The 17,999-nt window shown below is 41.5% G+C and overlaps 1 protein-coding gene across 14 annotated transcripts in view; it reads left to right on the top strand.

The window, feature by feature from the left end:
* Positions 1-17,999, top strand: part of CEP128 (centrosomal protein 128) — a 278,921-nt gene that overhangs the window by 59,060 nt on the left and 201,862 nt on the right. The gene's annotated exons all lie outside the window — the stretch shown is intronic.

Genomic DNA, 17,999 nt, shown 5'->3' with positions numbered 1-17,999 from the left:
AAATAAATAATTTTCTTAAAAAAGGAAAAATCAAGAGTGAGGGGGGAGGTAGAGAGAGACAGAGAGACATCTGCAGCCCTGCTTCACTGCTCATGAGGCTTCCCCCCTGCAGGTGGGGACTGGGGGCTTGAACCTGGGTCCTTGTGCATTGCAGCATGTACAGTTAACTAGGTGCACTCCTGGCCTACTGCTTACTATTATTTCCAAAGGAAGCCATAAAGGTTGATGTCTTTAGCTTCCCTGAAGGGAGTGGGGTAGTGAGGTCTCCACCATACTCATTTTGAGCTGTGGAGTACCACGAATGGTGGGGGTCCGTGCCTGAGCTGTAACTAGATAGCTCACTTGCCTCTGACCTAGCACAGATGGGGTGATTATCAGAAAATATGAAGAATCAAAGGAAAGGACTTCATAAAAAGGAAATGGCTTAATTCCAGTTATAATTATGCAGATTAGATCAAACCAGGACGGCACATTTGGGAAATAGATATGTATCACACTCCTCTTTTGTATTGGTTCTTATTAGTGAAGCTTCATTCGAATTGTAGTTACTTGCCGCATTTGAAGAATTTGCTAAATTATATTGAAAGGTATAAAATTTGTGTTAATAGCACCCCACATTATATAATCCCAAGGGAATATTTAATGGTAATCTAGTCTGATTTTTCTCTTTCATCTTGTCAGTATGTCAACAGAGGTGTTATTTTATATTTCATTGGAGATTCAGATTGTAAAGACAATGAAATATTAACACTGTTTATGAAGTCATCTACTTAGAAATACTTATATTTAATACATAATCAACAGAAGGATTTTTAAATTCATTACAACATCATTTTTTTAAAGTTTTTATTTATAAAATGGAATCACTGACAAGACCATAGGATAAGAGGGGTACAACTCCACACAATTCCTGCCACCCTGGAAACTCCATATCTCATCACCCACCCCCCATAGCTTTCCTGTTTTTTTAAATTTTTTTTATAGCTTTTCTATTCTTTATCCCTCTGGGAGCATGGATCCAGGGTCCTTGTGGGATGCAGAAGGTGGAAGGTCTGGCTTCTGTAACTGCTTCCCTGATTAACATTTGCATTGGCAGGTCGATCCATACTCCCAGCTTCTCTCTCTCTTTCCCTAGTTGGGCAGGGCTCTAGGGAAGCAGGGAATCCTGGGAGCATGGACACAGGATCATTATTGGGTGCAGAAGGTGGAATGTCTGACTTCTGTAATTGCTTCTCTACTGGACATGGTTGTTGACAGGTCGATAATACCCCCCAGCCTGTCTCTACCTTCCCTAGTGGGGTAGGGCTCTGGAGAGGTGGGTTTGGTGAGGTTGTCTGCCCAAGGAAGTCAAGTTGGCATCATGATAACATATGCAAGTTGGTGGCTGCAACACATTAAGATATAAAGCACAACAAATTATTTGATAATCAAGAACCTAAAGATAAGAATATAGCAGATGAAATTTGGGATCTTGATGTTGGAAGAAGCTAGGAAGTTTATTTAGGTATATTCCATGTGGCCCATGACTTTACTTTTAAAAATTTTTTTGCCTGAGTTCAACAGCTGACATGCAGGTGGGCTAAGAATATTGTCTGGGAAGATGGTGTCAGAGTTGGGAGCAGGACTAGAAAGTTAGAACAGGGCAGAGAGTAGCTCCCAGATATGGGAAATATGGGTATATAGATAAATATGGGTATAAATATGGGTATATATGGGTATATAGATACCACTAACTGGCCTAGGGCCCATGTCTGGGAAGGTGGTGTCAGAGTTGGGAACAGGACTGGAAAGTCAGAACAGGGCAGAGAGTAGCTCCCACATATGGGAAATGTATATAGATACCACTAACTGGCCTAGGGCCCATGTCTGTTCATACTCAGCACTGGGGCCTGTATGTCCTTTGCACCCTGTCAGTCTGAGCTGTCAGTCCATGGTAACGGCTAGGAACATTCTAGGCTGCACACATTTTGGGACCAGTCTTCCTCGAGGGGCAGAGTATGCTGACCTAGCCTTTGTAGCGTGGGGTAGTTTCTACAGTTGTTCCACATTGAGGGCAAGGTCCTGTAGAGGTCTGGGATTTTCTTAAGAATTAAGAGACACTCTTTTTCTGATTCTAGAGGAAGATGAGTTAAGAACCTGTACATTATTCTTCATTCCTTTGTGACTGGTGACAATGCCTTTTATATTTTAGACACTCAGTTGGTTGAAAAAAAGCTAGCATTTCCTCTCCAGTCATTCCTAGAAGAACATCAACTTCTGAAATAGTTGTCAGCATTCAAGAGGACCTTTGCTCTTTCTCACTAATTATTTTATTTTTTTGGTTGTTGTTGATTTGGAAGATGTATTTTAAGCAGTTTTCTACACCAGGGAAAACAGTGAAAATAACTTGTAAAAAGCAAAATGAAAAGCTACATTTGAGTTTGCATAATTTACCTTGCAAATCATAGCCAACACTTTAAATCTGTATATACATAGAAAATAGAAGTGCATTTTCTCTTCTTCTTCTCAACTTACATTGAACCTCATTAACCTTGATAAGCTATTTGTATTCATAAGAATTCCAAGCATCCTTGATCAATGATTCACCCTGATTTAATCTCAGCCTCCATCTTCCATCAACTTACTCTTATTGAAAAAAATTTGACTTTTAAATTAAATGAAAAACTTCACAGAAAGAAAGAAAGAAAAAAACCCAAGGTGCTGCACATAATTTATATTAAATGTTGAAAGTGATAACTGAGTGACAACTGATATGATTTGATTATTCATTAGCAGAAATTTGGGACTGCAGTGCCAGAATACGCTCTCAGAAAGGGGTGAGGCCGTAGAAAAGAGAGATGGATGATTTTTGTTGTGATGATTAGTGATGTAGAAATAGAAGTGTGCTTTTTAACCTGATCTTTGGGTGAACCCTCATGATTCATACATTCCTTACATAAAGCTGGGTGCTTTGCTGTGCAACTATGGGTCCACATTTCAATAGTCCTGTATAACTTCTAAACTGTGCTTGTATCGTTATTACCACATCTATTTATTTACTTATTTTCTTATTTTGAATAGAGACAGAGAAGTTAAGAGGGAAAAGAGATGGGGGGGAGAGAGAGAGAGAGAGAGAGAGAGAGAGAGATATCTTCAGAACTGCAGTACTTGCAAAAGCAGACTGCCACACTTTAAAGATGACTAGTCACTATCAGGCCACCCATCAGCTGGGGCCCTAGTCAGGGAGTCCTGAGATTCTCAGACATGATGGGCCTAGACCTTGAATAAATCCCTCTCTCTATTGTTACTGGTCATCTCTATCAGGAACAACAAAAAAGACCCCTTTGTGGGCCTCCTATAGGACCTTGCCCTCAACAACTTGGATCAACAACGGTAGAGAATGTTCCATCCTCTGAAGGGAGGATGGACGGCATCCTCTATGCTACACCTGAGGAAGATGGGTCCTGATATTGGGGTAGCTTGGAACCATTTCTACTCAGGACCACAGAATGTGAGCTCAGATCTACAGGGATGCAGAGGTCACACAGGCTCCTAAGCTGAATATGGGCCCCAGATCACATCAAATCAATGGGGTTTACAGTCAACAATATCTATACACCTTCCCCATATCTCTGAGCTACTCTCTTCCCTGATCCAGCTTTCTGGTCCTTTTTCCAGCCATGACATCATCTCCCCAGACAATAACTTGGATCCACCTGCATTTCACATTTCAGGCTCAGGGGGAAAAAACAACAACAGCAACAACAACAACGACAAAACTATTATAATCACAGGTCTTTATAATCACCGTGAAGGTGGCTTTGGGGTTGTGTTTCTTTGAAAGATACAATAATACATTGCCTTGATCCAGCTTTCTAGCCTTATTCTCAACTCTGACAACATCTTCCCAGACAATATTTTTAGTCCACCTCCATGTTACTATCAGGCTCGGGCAAAAATTACTAAAGTCATGTGCCTCTTAGAACATACCTAGACTTAGTGTAAACTTAACATAGACTTCCTACTTTCTTCCCATCTGAAGACCTCTAATTTCATCTACTCTATTCCTGTCCTTGGGTTCTTGTTCAGTTCATCCTGCTTTGTATCTTACTGCCATTCAGCCACCAAGTTCAGATGCTGCTATGATTCCAACCTGACTTCCTTGGGTAGACAATCCCACCCATGTGTCTTGGAGCCTCCCCTCCCCAGAGCCCTGCCCCACTAGGGACAGACAGACACAGACTCGGGGTGTGGATCCACCTGCCAATGCTCATGTCCAGCAGAGAAGCAGTTACAGAAGCCAGAACTCCCACCTTCTGCACCTCATAAATAATTTTTGTCCATAGTCCCAGAGAGGTACAGAATCTGGAAGCTTCCAGTGTAGGCGGTGGGTTGTAGAATTTTACTCCTGCTATCTTATCATCTTGTTAATCGCTATTAAATCACTAGTAAAAAATTAAAAAAATAAAAGACATTTTAAAACAATCTTTTATTTTTTTATTTACCTAATTTTACAATTTGATAGGACAGATATAAACTGAGAAGGGAAAAGGAGAGAGAGAGAGAGAGAGAGGAAGTGAGAGAGACCCACAGACCTGCTTCACTCCTGCTCATGAAACTTCCCCTTGCAGGTGGGGGCCTGGGATTTGAACCTGGCTCACATGTTCACAGGTGTGCACCACCCTTTACCCTGGCCCCATTTTTTTTGTTTTAAGAAGGATCTCTTATTTTCTTTCAGTCTGACGTAGAAAAATGGATTTTCCCCAGTCTTTCAAGAGCTCTTGTGTCAGGTGGGGTCATGCGCTTGGCTTGTCCCAGGTGGTAGTCTACAGTGATCCAAGCCTCAGCGTTTCACAGGTCCCCCCTCACGCAGCTTCTCCGCACTGTATGTCAGGTAGTCAGAAATACAGGATTTCCTCAGCTGAGCTGTTGACTAGCCAGGGCAGCTGACGCGCTGACATTGGTGAGACACAGGTGGTCAGAAATACAGGATTCCCTCAGCTGAGCTGTCGACTAGCCAGGGCAGCTGACGCGCTGACATTGGTGAGACACAGGTTAGCCTTTGGTTCCTCCCTGCGTTGACCTACTGCATTTAAAAGCAGATGTATTCAGAGGCTACTCAGCCTCAGTCCAAAGCAGCACCAAATATCAATCTTTCAAAAACCAAAGTAGAATTCCTTGAGATTACTCATATTCAAATTTTCTTCTCCCAAAGTACATACTTTCATTAAACATCTGAGTTGCAGAGTTAAAAGTACAAGTCTAGTCGAGTGTGAGAAAAATTAGGAAGCCCCAAACACAATTGAAGACATGTATGCCAGGGTCAGAATCCCCTGACTATGTCTCCGAGACCTAGGTGTTAATTATACTTCCCCTTGTGTTTTAAGTTAAACTCCCTGAAGAAATGCTACTTAAAATGTTCTGTGTAGTGAACATCATGGCTAATGAAACAGAAGTTAATATTTTATTTCCTCACAGAGAGATGAATGTATTTAATTAATTGAACATCATTTTCTGTACTTCGCTTAAGCTTAGTATCATGTTTCATTAAAAAGTACAAGGAAACTGAAGTTGTATGCAGCACACACGTCCTCATTGGATTTGTGGAGAAATCATTATTTTTTAATCACTTAGAAAGACAGAGGAGCTTATTATTTGGGATTAATATCCCGTGTGTGCCTTTTATTCCCACGAGTGAAAAGGAAATGATAATATATGGTCAATAAAATATCAGGAGTGTATGGGGGGAGAGAGAGATGGAGAGAGAGAGATGGTGTGTGTGAGTGTGTGTGTGTGTGTGTGAGTGTGTGTGTGTGTGAGTGTGAGTGTGTGTGTGTGTGAGTGTGAGTGTGTGTGTGTGTGAGTGTGAGTGTGTGTGTGTGTGTGAGTGTGAGTGTGTGTGTGTGAGTGTGTGTGTGTGTGTGTATGTGTGTGTGTGTGTGTGTGTGGTGAGAGGATGAATTGGAGGAAGAAAGAGCAAGGCAGAGTATCAGTCTGGAATATGCAGTGGCGGGTGTCAAGCTCTAGACTTCATTCCCAGAGTACTAGAGTCTAGACTTCACTGTCCACTGTGCCACCACCTAGGTCACCAGAAGGTTATGCTTTTCTTTAAAATTTTAAATTTTTTATTAACGACTTAACAATGATTCGCAAGATTTTAAGATATCAGGGGTACAATTCCAAACAGCTCCCAGCACCAGAGCTTTGTCTCATCCCCTGTGTTGGAAACTTCCCTGTTCTTTATTCCTCTGGGAATACGAAGCAGAACTGTTCATGGGATGCAGAAAGTCTGGCTTCTGTAGTTGCTTCTCTGCTAGACATGGACATTGTCAGGTCCATCCATACCCCCAGCTTTTAAAAAAATATTTGTTTATTTATTTATTTATTTATTCCCTTTTGTTGCCCCTGCTTTTTTATTGTTGTAGTAGTAGTAGTTGTTGTTAGTGTCAAATTCAAAAGCTTCTGCACAGCAAAAGAAACCACTACCTAAACCAAGAGACCCCACACAGAATGGGAGATCTTTACATGCCATACATCAGACAAGAGTTTAATAACCAAAATATATAAAAAGCTTGCCAAACTCAACAACAAGAAAACAAATGACACCATTTGAAAATGGGGAGAGGACATGGACAGACTATTCACCATAGAAGAGAAACACATGAAAAAAATGCTCCAAGTGTCTGATTGTCAGAGAAATGCAAATAAAGACGACAATGAGATACCACTTCACTCCTGTGAGAATGTCATACATCAGAAAAGGGAACAGCAGCAAATGCTGGAGAGGTTGTGGGGTCAAAGGAACCTCCTGCACTGCTGGTGGGAATGTAAATTGGTCCAACCCCTGTGGAGAACAGTCTGGAGAACTCTCAGAAGGCTAGAAATGGACCTACTCTACGATCCTACAATTCCTCTCCTGGGGATAGATCCTAAGGAACCCAACACACCCATCCAAAAAGATCTGTGTACACATATGTTCTTGGCGGCACAATTTGTAATATAGCCAAAACCTGGAAGCAACCCAGGTGCCTAACAACAGATGAGTGGCTGAGCAAGTTGTGGTCTATATACACAGTAGAATACTACTCAGCTACTAAAAATGGTGATTTCACCATTTTCAGCCCATCTTGGATGGAGCTTGAAGAAATCATGTTAAGTGAAATAAGTCAGAAACAGAAGGATGAATATGGGATGATCTCATTCTCAGGCAGAAGTTGAAAAACAAGATCAGAAGAGAAAACACAAGTAGAACCTGAACTGGAGTTGGTGTATTGCACCAAAGTAAAAGACTCCGGGGTGGTTGCAGGGGGGTGGGAGGGGAGTACAGATCCTGGAAAAGGATGACAGAGGACCTAGTGGGGGTTGTATTGTTTTGTGGAAAACAGAGAAATGTTAATCACGTACAAACTATTGTATTTACTGTCGAATATAAAACATTTCCCAATAAAGGGGAAAAAAAAAAAGAATAGGACTAGGATGCTGGATTATGGCAGGAAGTAGCTCTCTAATATGAGAAAAGTATATAAAAACCACTAACTGTTAATCCCATCAAGGTTGTATTTTAAAGAAAAGAACATTGTGACGTAGCTCCTGCAGACTCTTCCATGATGTGATATCCGATTGACCCATAGCTCACTGGAAGTTTGAGTGAGTTTTTAAAGATTTCCAATATGTGTTTTCCTTGAGTTTAAAAACATGGACTCATAGTACCTGTTTGACTTTCAGCCAATCATGGCTTAAAAAAAAAACTTTTACATATTATGATTTCGATGAGTGACGGTCTAATTTCGCTGCTTTTTGGTATACTTCAGGGCTACCAGACTTGCTTTGATCGATTCGGGTTCTTTTATTCAAAGAGACTTGCTTTAGTTCTCCTAACTGTGGAAAACTGATTAGTTGTCTTCTCAGTATCAGTTCATAAAACACCCAAATTAGTATGAAAATGAATGAGTTCACCAAGACATGCAAGAATATGCCAACCTAATTTCCCAGTAGAGGTGAGCAGGGCACTGCTTAATTGAGAATCTGAGAATTTCAGGTGACATTCCATTAAAGTTGTCCGTTCTTGTGTTTACTCGGTAAAGGCAAAAACTCTGTAAGGCCAGTTAGGGTCGGTGATGGAAATAAGACAGCTGTCCGTGTGCAGCGCTGTGGTTGTTCATACCTTCATCAGGTGTGGCCCAGCCCAGGCTCCTGAGGAAAGATGCCAGGAGGCGGGGAGTGTCCGGAGAAAAAAGCAAAGCCACATCTCCCTGACCTCATCGCTCTGCCCCTTCTCTGCACCCCTCGCCGCTCCTCCCATCTAACAGGACAGTGCTGACCATTCTTCCTCACAGCCTGCAGGAAGAGGAAAGTGGGATGGACGTAAGAATAGTGAGTGACGACTCGTGAGTCAGGCACAACAGTGCTCAGAACCAGGCTTTCTTGTGCTTGGGAAACAGGACCTTGCCTCATGTTCTCTGTCGAGCTTGAACCTGGCCTTGGCCTACAGAGAAAGCTATTCGAATTGATGTTACTTCTGATAACACAGGGGAAGCGCATATTCATGAGTTAGTAATATATATTTGATCTGTAGTTTGTTTCTTTCCCCGATTTTTATTATATCTATTCATTTATTGGATAAAGATAGCCAGACATTGAGAACAGTGGAGAGATAGGGAGAGAGACAGAGAGACACCTGCAGCCTTGCTTCACTCCTTGGGAAGCTTCCCTCCTGCAGGTGGGGACCAGGGGCTTGAACCCTGGTCCTTTTGCATTGTAACATGTGCGCTCAGACAGGTGCGCCACCACTGGGCCTGATCTATAGTCTCTTTGCAGAAAAATTTTTTTTAACACTTTCAGTTTGCATTTATTTTAAACTAAATTATCTACAAATGTGTTTAACTGGCTGCATTCAAACCAAGATATTCCATCATGCTGGAGACATTTTAATTTTGGTAAATGCAAAATAAAAATTTGATATTTTTTCAAATACTTAAGTCTTTATTGCTTATAACCCATTTTGGATATCAGGGCCCTGCTTTCCTAGTCACTGTTTTCATTTTGTCCCTGCTTTCAGAAAGTCACGTTCTGTGCTGGCATTGTCCTAATCTCTGTTCACAGGATCACTATTGAAGATGATTAATTGAAGTCTATTTCAGATGGTGTTCTACTTGAGGCTTATTTGCTGTTTACTGACTTTGATGTCGCTGCTTTTGTCCTTGTAAAGAACTGTGCTTTCTATACTTGTATTTTAATCACTACATTTATTATTTTTTACTAATGTTATTTTTAAATATTTTATTTTAATGACAGAAAGAGATATAGAGAGAAAGACCAGAGCACTGCTCAGCTAGGGCTAACCATTATTTCAGGGTATCATTTTGATATGTTTTGAACGGTGTTGCTGTTTTGGGCTCAAGTTTTGTAAAAACTATTGGGTTATTGGAAAAATCATGATGTATTTTTCTGTTTTTTTTTTTAATTTCCTTATTGGGGAATTAATGCTTTACATTCAATAGTAAATACAGTAGTTTGTGCATGCATAACATTTCTCAGTTTTCCATATAACAATACAACCCCCACCAGGTCCTCTGTCATCCTTCTTGGACCTGTATTTTCTATGTTTTTTAATGCAAAAGTACTTCATGATTTTTCCCAGTATTATTGTGGTTTGTGTGTGAGAGATATTATAGTTAGGAATTGTTTTTCCAAGTTAAGACTACTAAGCAAACTGCTTATGCTTATGTTGTCATTCATGCCAAGATATAAATTTTTTAAAATCTCTTTCATAATTGAAATTTTTAAAAAGTGCCTTATGCTCTATGACTGAGTATGATGCAGACACCACATGTTTTCTGCAGCCTCCCTCATCGTCAAAGCATACTAAGGATGTGTGTCTGTGTGTTTGCCTACGCCTCATACATTTCAGTCATCTAAAATGGCAAGGCTAGCTATCAGAAACTCCGCACCAAACGTTTTCTTTTTTGTCTTGGGATTTAGAATGGACTTTTTCAGATATTAAAGGTTGGGAGAAATGAACACACTGAGTAAGTGATTTTTATTCCCAGATCAAATTGAGAGCTTTTCCTCTTTTCTCAATTTTCAGTAGTATACAGAAGTTTTATAAATGGCACTTTATTTGGTTTGCTCCTATGTTGGGATAACCTTTTTTTCACTTTAAAAAAAATGTTTTTATTTATTTATTTATTATTGGATAGAGGCAGAGAGAAATTAAGTGGGGAGTGGGAGATAGAGAGGGAGAGAGACAGAGATACCTCCAGCCCTGCTTCACCACTTGCAAAGCTTTCCCCTTTGTAGGTGGGGACCAGTGCCTTGAACCCAGGTACTTGAGCATTGTAATGTGAGCCCTTAAACAGGTGTGCCAATGCCTGGCCCTGGGATCACTTTTAACATTGTAGAGCCTTATTATTTTGAGTTCATATAAAAGACCTTCTTTGGGAATAACTGGGAGAAGTGTCCTAATGATTAAATTTCTTATGATTATTTCCCTCTTTGTTCAACCCCACTCCCCCTACCAATACCGATGTTAAGGGAAGTTTAATCACCAAAGATCTCACTCAGGGAAAACAGATGGCAAAATAAATAGGCATACTCTTACTTTTGTTAGTGTTCGGAAATTGAGCTCTCGGACTGACTGGCATAATATTCTTTTTTTTTTTTTTCCTTAAGTCTGTTTCTTTTTTCTCTGGAACTCAGTATCAGCATAACAAATCCACTGCTCCTAGTGGCCATATTTTTCCATTTTATTGGATAGGACTGAAAGAAACTGAGAGAAAAGGGGAGATAGAGAGGGAGAGGGAAAGATACACACCTGCAGACCTGCTTCCCCACTTGTGAAGCGTCCCAGCCACAGGTGGGAAGTGGGGTCTGGAACCCAGATCCTTGCACGGGTCCTTGTGCTTAGTGCTATGTGCGCTTAACCGCGTGTACCACTGCACACCCCTTATGTCTGTTTCTGTCTTCCTTGCCTTTTCCTTCCACCCTCTCACTACTTCTCTTCTGCTTTCAATTGCAACTGTTATTTTCAACTGTTATTCTCTTATTCGTGACCTAATACTGGTAGCTCAAGACTTTTTGGATAAAGTCATTTCTGAAAATATAATAACAATCTCATATGACTGAGGAATGAAATATACATGTAAAATATACTGGAGCTTAATTATTTTTGAGTTAGAGAAGCTATTGTTATTTCAGCAGCAATCATTCAATAATGGTAAGTACTTAATAGGTCACTCTTGGTACTAGCCAATAGTTGAACAGTAACTTGGGCTCATGCTTTTACCATTGTCATTGGTGCTTATCTATTATAGGTCAGGTTCATAGAGCTTGACTGGTGAATTTGAATGCAGATGAAAGAAATTAGTTCTACAGGCTGGGGGTATGGATCGACCTGTAAGTGCCCATGCTCAGCAGAGAGGCAATTACAGAAGCCAGAACTCTTGCCCCAAACTGATCCCTCAAAACAACCTTGATCCACACTCCCAGCAGGGGAGAAGTGATAGGATGAAGAAGATAAGAGGCTCTGCACTCCAGCTCCCTCAGCACCCAGAGAGAGAGAAGGAAAAGGAGAGGGACACATGGAGGTAGATATGTTGTCATGAGTGGCTTGGAGGGGGGAAGAGAGGATTGAATCAGAAAAAAAGGGGCAACTATGTGTCAGTGTGGACAGATAGCTGTAGAGATGGCGGTTGGCCCATGTCTACAACCCTAGGGAAACGGCGGTGGCTTACAGTGGGGAGAGTGAAGATTCAGAACTCTGGTGGTGGGAATGGTGTGGATTCAAACCCCTGTCGACCTGTAATTCTGTAATATAGAAATAAATAATAACAAAATAAAAGAAAAAGAAAAGGAGAATTAGTTCTACAAGTGCACCCTTCTGTTATCTTTAGTGTTGCCCTAACACTTTAATATTCTTGTTCTGGCATAATGTCCCTTGGTGATTAATCCTCTTAAGGGTATCTGGTCAGCGCATTCACTTTGTAAAGCTTTGAAGGACTGTACTGGAGCTGCTGCGACTGGGCCTCTGCCCTTGCTGTCCAGCATCTCTACCCCCTCCACACTAGGTTGTGATGTGTCATGAACAGCGACCACTGGCCTCCTCGATGCCTCCTGCCCACTCATGTCATGAATGCTCTTCTCAGTTTTACTAAAGACCCAGTCAGTCTCTTCTTCACTCTGTAGTTTGCCTGATATTTTATCATTCCTTCTTTATGAGGACCTGCTGATTTTAGTCTCTCTTGAACTTATTTATTCATTATGCAGAGACTTTCCCACCACCATCAGTTGGAGTTTAGCGCTCTGGTAAAACTAACTAAATAAAAACAGTTTTGGGCTGGGGAGACAGCATAATGGCTCTGCAAAATATTCTCCTGCCTGAGGCTCTGAGGTCCCAGGTTCGGTCCCCAGCACCACCATAAGCCAGAGTTAAGCAGTGCTCTGGCCTGCCTTCCTTCCTGCCTTCATTTCTCTTTTTTTCTTTTCTTTTTTTCATTGCCACCAGAGTTATTACTGGAGCTTAGTGCCAATGCTAGGAATTCACCACTCCCAGCCAGCGTTTTTTTCCTTTTGTTTTTTCTCAGATGAGACAGAGAGAAAATTAGAGAGGACAGGAAGATAGAGCGGGGGAGAGAAAGATAGACAGTGACAGATCTGTTTCACTGCTCGTGAATTGGACCCTCTACAGGTGGGGAATGGGGGCTTGAACCTGGGTCCTTGCACTTTGTGATATGTGTGCTTAACTGAGTGTGCCACTGCCACCTGTGTCTGGAAAGAGCAGGACAGCCACTTGCATCGTTAGAGATGTTTGCTGAGTCTCTGCGTCTGTATTTACGGTGATGTGGAGCCATGTTAGTCTGGATATTACATACTTCCCATGCCTCACCACCCACTGGCTGCCCCTTCTGGGGCATCATTGCTCCAGGCCAACATTTTAGGATAGAAAGAAAGACATAGGGGACTGGGTGGTGGCACACTAGATTGGATGCATACATTACAGTACACAAGGACCCTGGTTCAAGCCCCCAGTCCCCACCTACAGGAAGGAAGCTTAATGAGCAGTGAATCAATACTACAAGTTCTCTCTCTCTATCTCTGCAAAATAAACGAATACAAATACTTTTTAGAAGAAAGACAGAGGGAGAGGATGATAGAGCACTAAGTACAGTGTATATACATTTTATGCTATTTTCCGTTTTATATCAGCTTAATTCTCCACTCCAGCTATAAAACCTTTAGGGACAGAAGGAAAGTTTTTCCTTCTTTTAACTTGAAGGGATTCTTGGCAAAATAGAGGTTGCTGTGTTTGGGAATTATTTCCTTTCTTGACAGTTTTATGCAGTGAGAAATAAATAATGGGCTTAATTAAGTGATAGGAAATTTCATCATCCTGCTTTGTGGCTGAGATAATTTCACACGATTTAAATATGAAAAGCTATCAGGGCAGAAGATGCCTCCAGGAATGTATGGTAGCAGTAATAGGCTTGGAAATCATCACAATGGAATAAATAGGAAAATTGTTTTTCTTTAATCATTCATGTAGTACATAAGGTAGATACTAGTATTTACTCTGTGTTCATAGCTTGTAAACATTCGCTGTGGATTAATGATAATATGTGCATAGCTGCGTGCTCACTCTTTAAATGACTGTATGTGTGGTAGAAATTATTCTGAGGGTTCTGTTGGATTGATCGGGGAGAAATCTTTATTACAATTAGGTTCTTTTTAGTTTGAATATTTGAATAAATTTTTAAACTGCCAGCATAGTGACTGAATGGAGTCTGCTGCATTACGACTGTGGGAATGAACTCTAGAGCGGGTCTCACCTGGATGTGATTGTGATAGCAGCTGCACACAGGGTCCCACTGGCAGCAGACTCCACTCTCGGGTGCTTGGAGGTGGTGTTCATCCAGTGTGACGTCGGGTCTGTCTTCCCATCAGCAGGGAGAATCGGGATCATTCACAGTAGGGACATACACGTCCCTTTTCATTCACACTCCGCAGTCCTGTTACTTTCAGTAAAGTGATTGTGTTTAATATGTTAATATGAACATCTGCAGTCTTTAAATTTGAGCACAATGGAATTAATGTCCTTAAGTGTTTGGCTTCATAATTATCCTGTACTTACTCCCCTGATTCTGTGAGTAAAGGATACACAATGCTTACGTTTTCTGGACTCTGTACACAGTTGAGTCCATTGTGAATTTGAGGCTTTGTTTTCTTAATTTTTTTAAATTGTCTTTATTTATTGGAGTCAGCCAGAAATCAAGAGGGGAGGGGGTAATAGAGAGGGAGAGAGACTGAGAGACACCAGTAGCACAGTTTCACCACTCGCAAAGCTTGCCCTCTGCACGTGGGGTTGGGGGCTTAGACCCGGGCCCTTGGGCTTAAGGGTTCACTGTGATATGTGCTCAACTAGGTATGCTATCACCTGGCCCCGATTTGGTACTTTCGAACTGTGACCTGAAATAGAAGTTACAGCTTGTCAGCTTTTATTTATTTATTTAGTTTAAATATTTATTTATTTATTTTCCCTTTTGTTGCCACTGTTGTTGTAGTTGTTGTTATTGATGTCATCATTATTGGATAGGACAGAGAGAAATGGAGAGAGGAGGGGAAGACAGAGAGGAGGAGAGAAAGACAGACACCTGCAGACCTGCTTCACTGCCTGTGAAGTGACTCCTCTGCAGGCGGGGAGCCGGGGGCTTGAACCGGGATCCTTACACCGGTCCTTGCACTTTGCACCACGTGCGCTTAACCCGCTGCACTACGCCTGCCTCCCGAGCTTGTAGGCTTTTAAACCTTTTCCTCTTGTTCAGCACTTTCCCTACAGGGATTACATCAGAGTCTCTCACTATTAGGCATGCTCGCTCTTCCACTCCCATTTCTGTCCTCTCTCAGCAGATTGAATTCTTATCACCAGTCCTTTTGTAGGTGTTGGGCACCAGACAAATGTACTCTTTTGACATTCTAAATTTAAGTTGTTTGGGGGTGAATTAGTATATAAAATCCTTATAAAATTAGTGATTTAAAGGTCTGGAGTTTAAGATATATATGGTTTCTAAATGAAAGATCACTGGTATCTCTATACTTTTTTAAAAAAATTTTTCTGTGCGTTTCATGGGAGAAAAAATGGGTACTTCTCTGTTGATTATTTATTAACAACCATTGTTAATAGAGTTGATCTCTAGCACAGTGGTAAAGCTTTTAGATAAGGGCAAAAGGCTTAATCACAATCACTAGAGTTTTCTGATCTCATTTTAGAATTTTTCCTACAAACAAAGCACCGTTCTCAGTTTACTATTTTGTTTGGGTGGATAAAGGGTGACTCATCCCTCCCAGGCTGCATTGAATTTAGCAGTGCAAGCAAATACAAACCTGTTGCTCAGAAAAAACAGTTCGTTTTTAAGGCATTATTACTAATTTTTTCCCCCATAATGTCAAACCATGACTTTAACCATGAGAGACATTATGCTTGACTTTATTTGAGCCACAGTTTAGGGCCAATGGAATCTGGAACTGAACATTGTGGTAGAGCCAGAGAAAGTGGGTAAATGTTTCCAGTCTCCACTTGTGAGCACCTTAGTAAGATGTACAGGGTACGTGGTGTTTGACCAACTTGTAGCACTATCTGAGGCTCCCAAACTCCATCCTATTTAAACTCAGGACCTTTTCTTTCTTCTTCCTTATCCTGTCATCTCCGGAGCTTCCCAGGTCAGATTTAACTTCTTTTTCAGTTAGAAGGAGAAAGAGAGACAGAGAGCAGAGGGAGAGAAAGTTACCAGCACAACAAGGCTTGCTCCAGTGAGGCGGGGGAGTGTGTTCTTTTCTCGTTACCTTTGTCCACTGGTGAGTTTAGAATAAAGCACAGGAGTAGCAGCTTACGAGACCCTCCACAAGCCCTTGTTTCCGCAAGGCTTGCCCTTTATCAGATGAGCTATTTCCTCCACCTGCATTTATCTCTGAATCTCTCACTCTTTTCCAAAGCTTTACAAGAGCGACTTAAGTTTTTAGTGATTACGACACTTGAATTTAATAAAACCTTATAATAAAGCAATGTTTTCTAATTTTTATTTCAAGATTATTTTTCACTTATTTCAAGGTAAAAACCTATACAGTTATGTCTTAGAGTAACAAAAGAACATTTATTCATGCCAGCATATTATTCTGACACATTTCACTGCTGGGGACTCAGCTCAGTAGGTGCTTAAGAGTCCAGTACTTACCCACTGTTCCGCCTCCTAGGCTGAGGAAGTTATTTTAATTTCAAAAGCATCACTGATCAGCTCTAGATGTTAAAGAACTGAGGCTTTTTCCAGCAGAGAAGCAATTACTGGAGACAGAACTTCTTTCTTTTGAGCCTCCCTGAAAGTTTTTGGTTCATACTCCCAGAGGGGGAAAGGTGACCAGAAGGCCTTAAAAGCCCAGTCGTGCTGGGACTTCAACTGTTTGTTTGTGTGAAGGAATCTCTGTCCACTGAGAGGGAAGAGAATCTGGAGAACACCAGAGGAAGTCAGGCACAGACAGGAGAGGGAAGAGAATCTGGAGAACACCAGAGGAAGTCAGGCACAGACAGACAGGAGAGGGAAGAGAATCTGGAGAACACCAGAGGAAGTCAGGCACAGACAGACAGGAGAGGGGAGAGAATCTGGAGAACACCAGAGGAAGTCAGGCACAGACAGACAGGAGAGGGGAGAGAATCTGGAGAACACCAGAGGAAGTCAGGCACAGACAGACAGGAGAGGGAAGAGAATCTGGAGAACACCAGAGGAAGTCAGGCACAGACAGACAGGAGAGGGGAGAGAATCTGGAGAACACCAGAGGAAGTCAGGCACAGACAGACAGGAGAGGGAAGAGAATCTGGAGAACACCAGAGGAAGTCAGGCACAGACAGGAGAAATCTTATCTGGGAGGGAAGAGGGAAAAGGAAGGACACCCAGAAGTAATAATATGAGTACACGTGGCTTGGAAAGGAAGTGAAGGCAGTGGCACAGAAGTGAATACAAATAGGCAAAAATACACATATATCTAGACTCTCTCTCTCTCTCAAGCTGTATCATGATCTTGGGTGAACTATGGCAGTTACCACCAGAGGGATAGGGGTAGGGGAGTTCAGAATTTTGGTGGTGGTGGGATGGTGTCAAATTATGCCCTTAGTATCTTGTGAATCACTAATAAAAAAGAATTGAGATTCTTTTTAGGTACAGATCTCAAATAATATTTAAATTTAATTAAAAACCAGTCCTTTAAATTGACTTTCGTTAAATACATCAACTTATATATTGATTTAGCTATAAATAATCAATTTATAAAAATGTTTTTTGTTAACTTGACTTCCAAAAAATGTTATCTGTATTAATGCTCCTGTTGTCAACGCTCTTTTTTTTTTTTTTAATTTAAACTTTATTTTATTTGATAGTTACAGAGTTAAACTGACAGGGGACGGGGGAGTAGAGAGGGAGAGAGACAGAGAGACTCCTGCATTGCTGCTTCACCACTTGGAAACTTTTCCCCCTGCAGGGGGGTACTGGAGGCTCGAACCTGGGTCCTTGTGCATGCTAATACATGCACTTAACCAGGTGTGCCACCTCCAAGCCCCACTCATTTTTGCTTTGTATATTTATTATAACAAAATGTTATGCATTGCAAGAAATTAAAATATCACATGTAATTGCTGCTAACAGTACTGATAATGTGACCGATCTGATTTCTACAGTTCAGTCATCGATGAGCGTGAGAACCAGGGCGTCATACTGACTTGTCATGTGAGGGCAAGGGGTCAAATCGCAGATCTTATATGCAATACAGGCAAGACGCACACTGCTTTGTCACACAGGCTGCCGGCCCACACATCTTAAAGCACTGCTGTCTCTCCCTTCAGCACAACCCCTAGGCCCTGACTAAAGCAATTAGTGTTGTGGGCCTAGGGGTGACGCTCGCTGGGTTACTGGACGTAGCAAGCATGGACCCAGAACCTGATACCCAGGGCCTTCTGTGCCAGTGATGCTTTTGTTCTCTCTCTC

The sequence above is a fragment of the Erinaceus europaeus genome, chromosome 22 (genome assembly GCF_950295315.1).
Source record: "Erinaceus europaeus chromosome 22, mEriEur2.1, whole genome shotgun sequence".
NCBI lineage: Eukaryota > Metazoa > Chordata > Mammalia > Eulipotyphla > Erinaceidae > Erinaceus > Erinaceus europaeus.
Note: the sequence above shows the minus strand (reverse complement) of the source record. Positions and strands in the feature narration are given on the sequence as shown.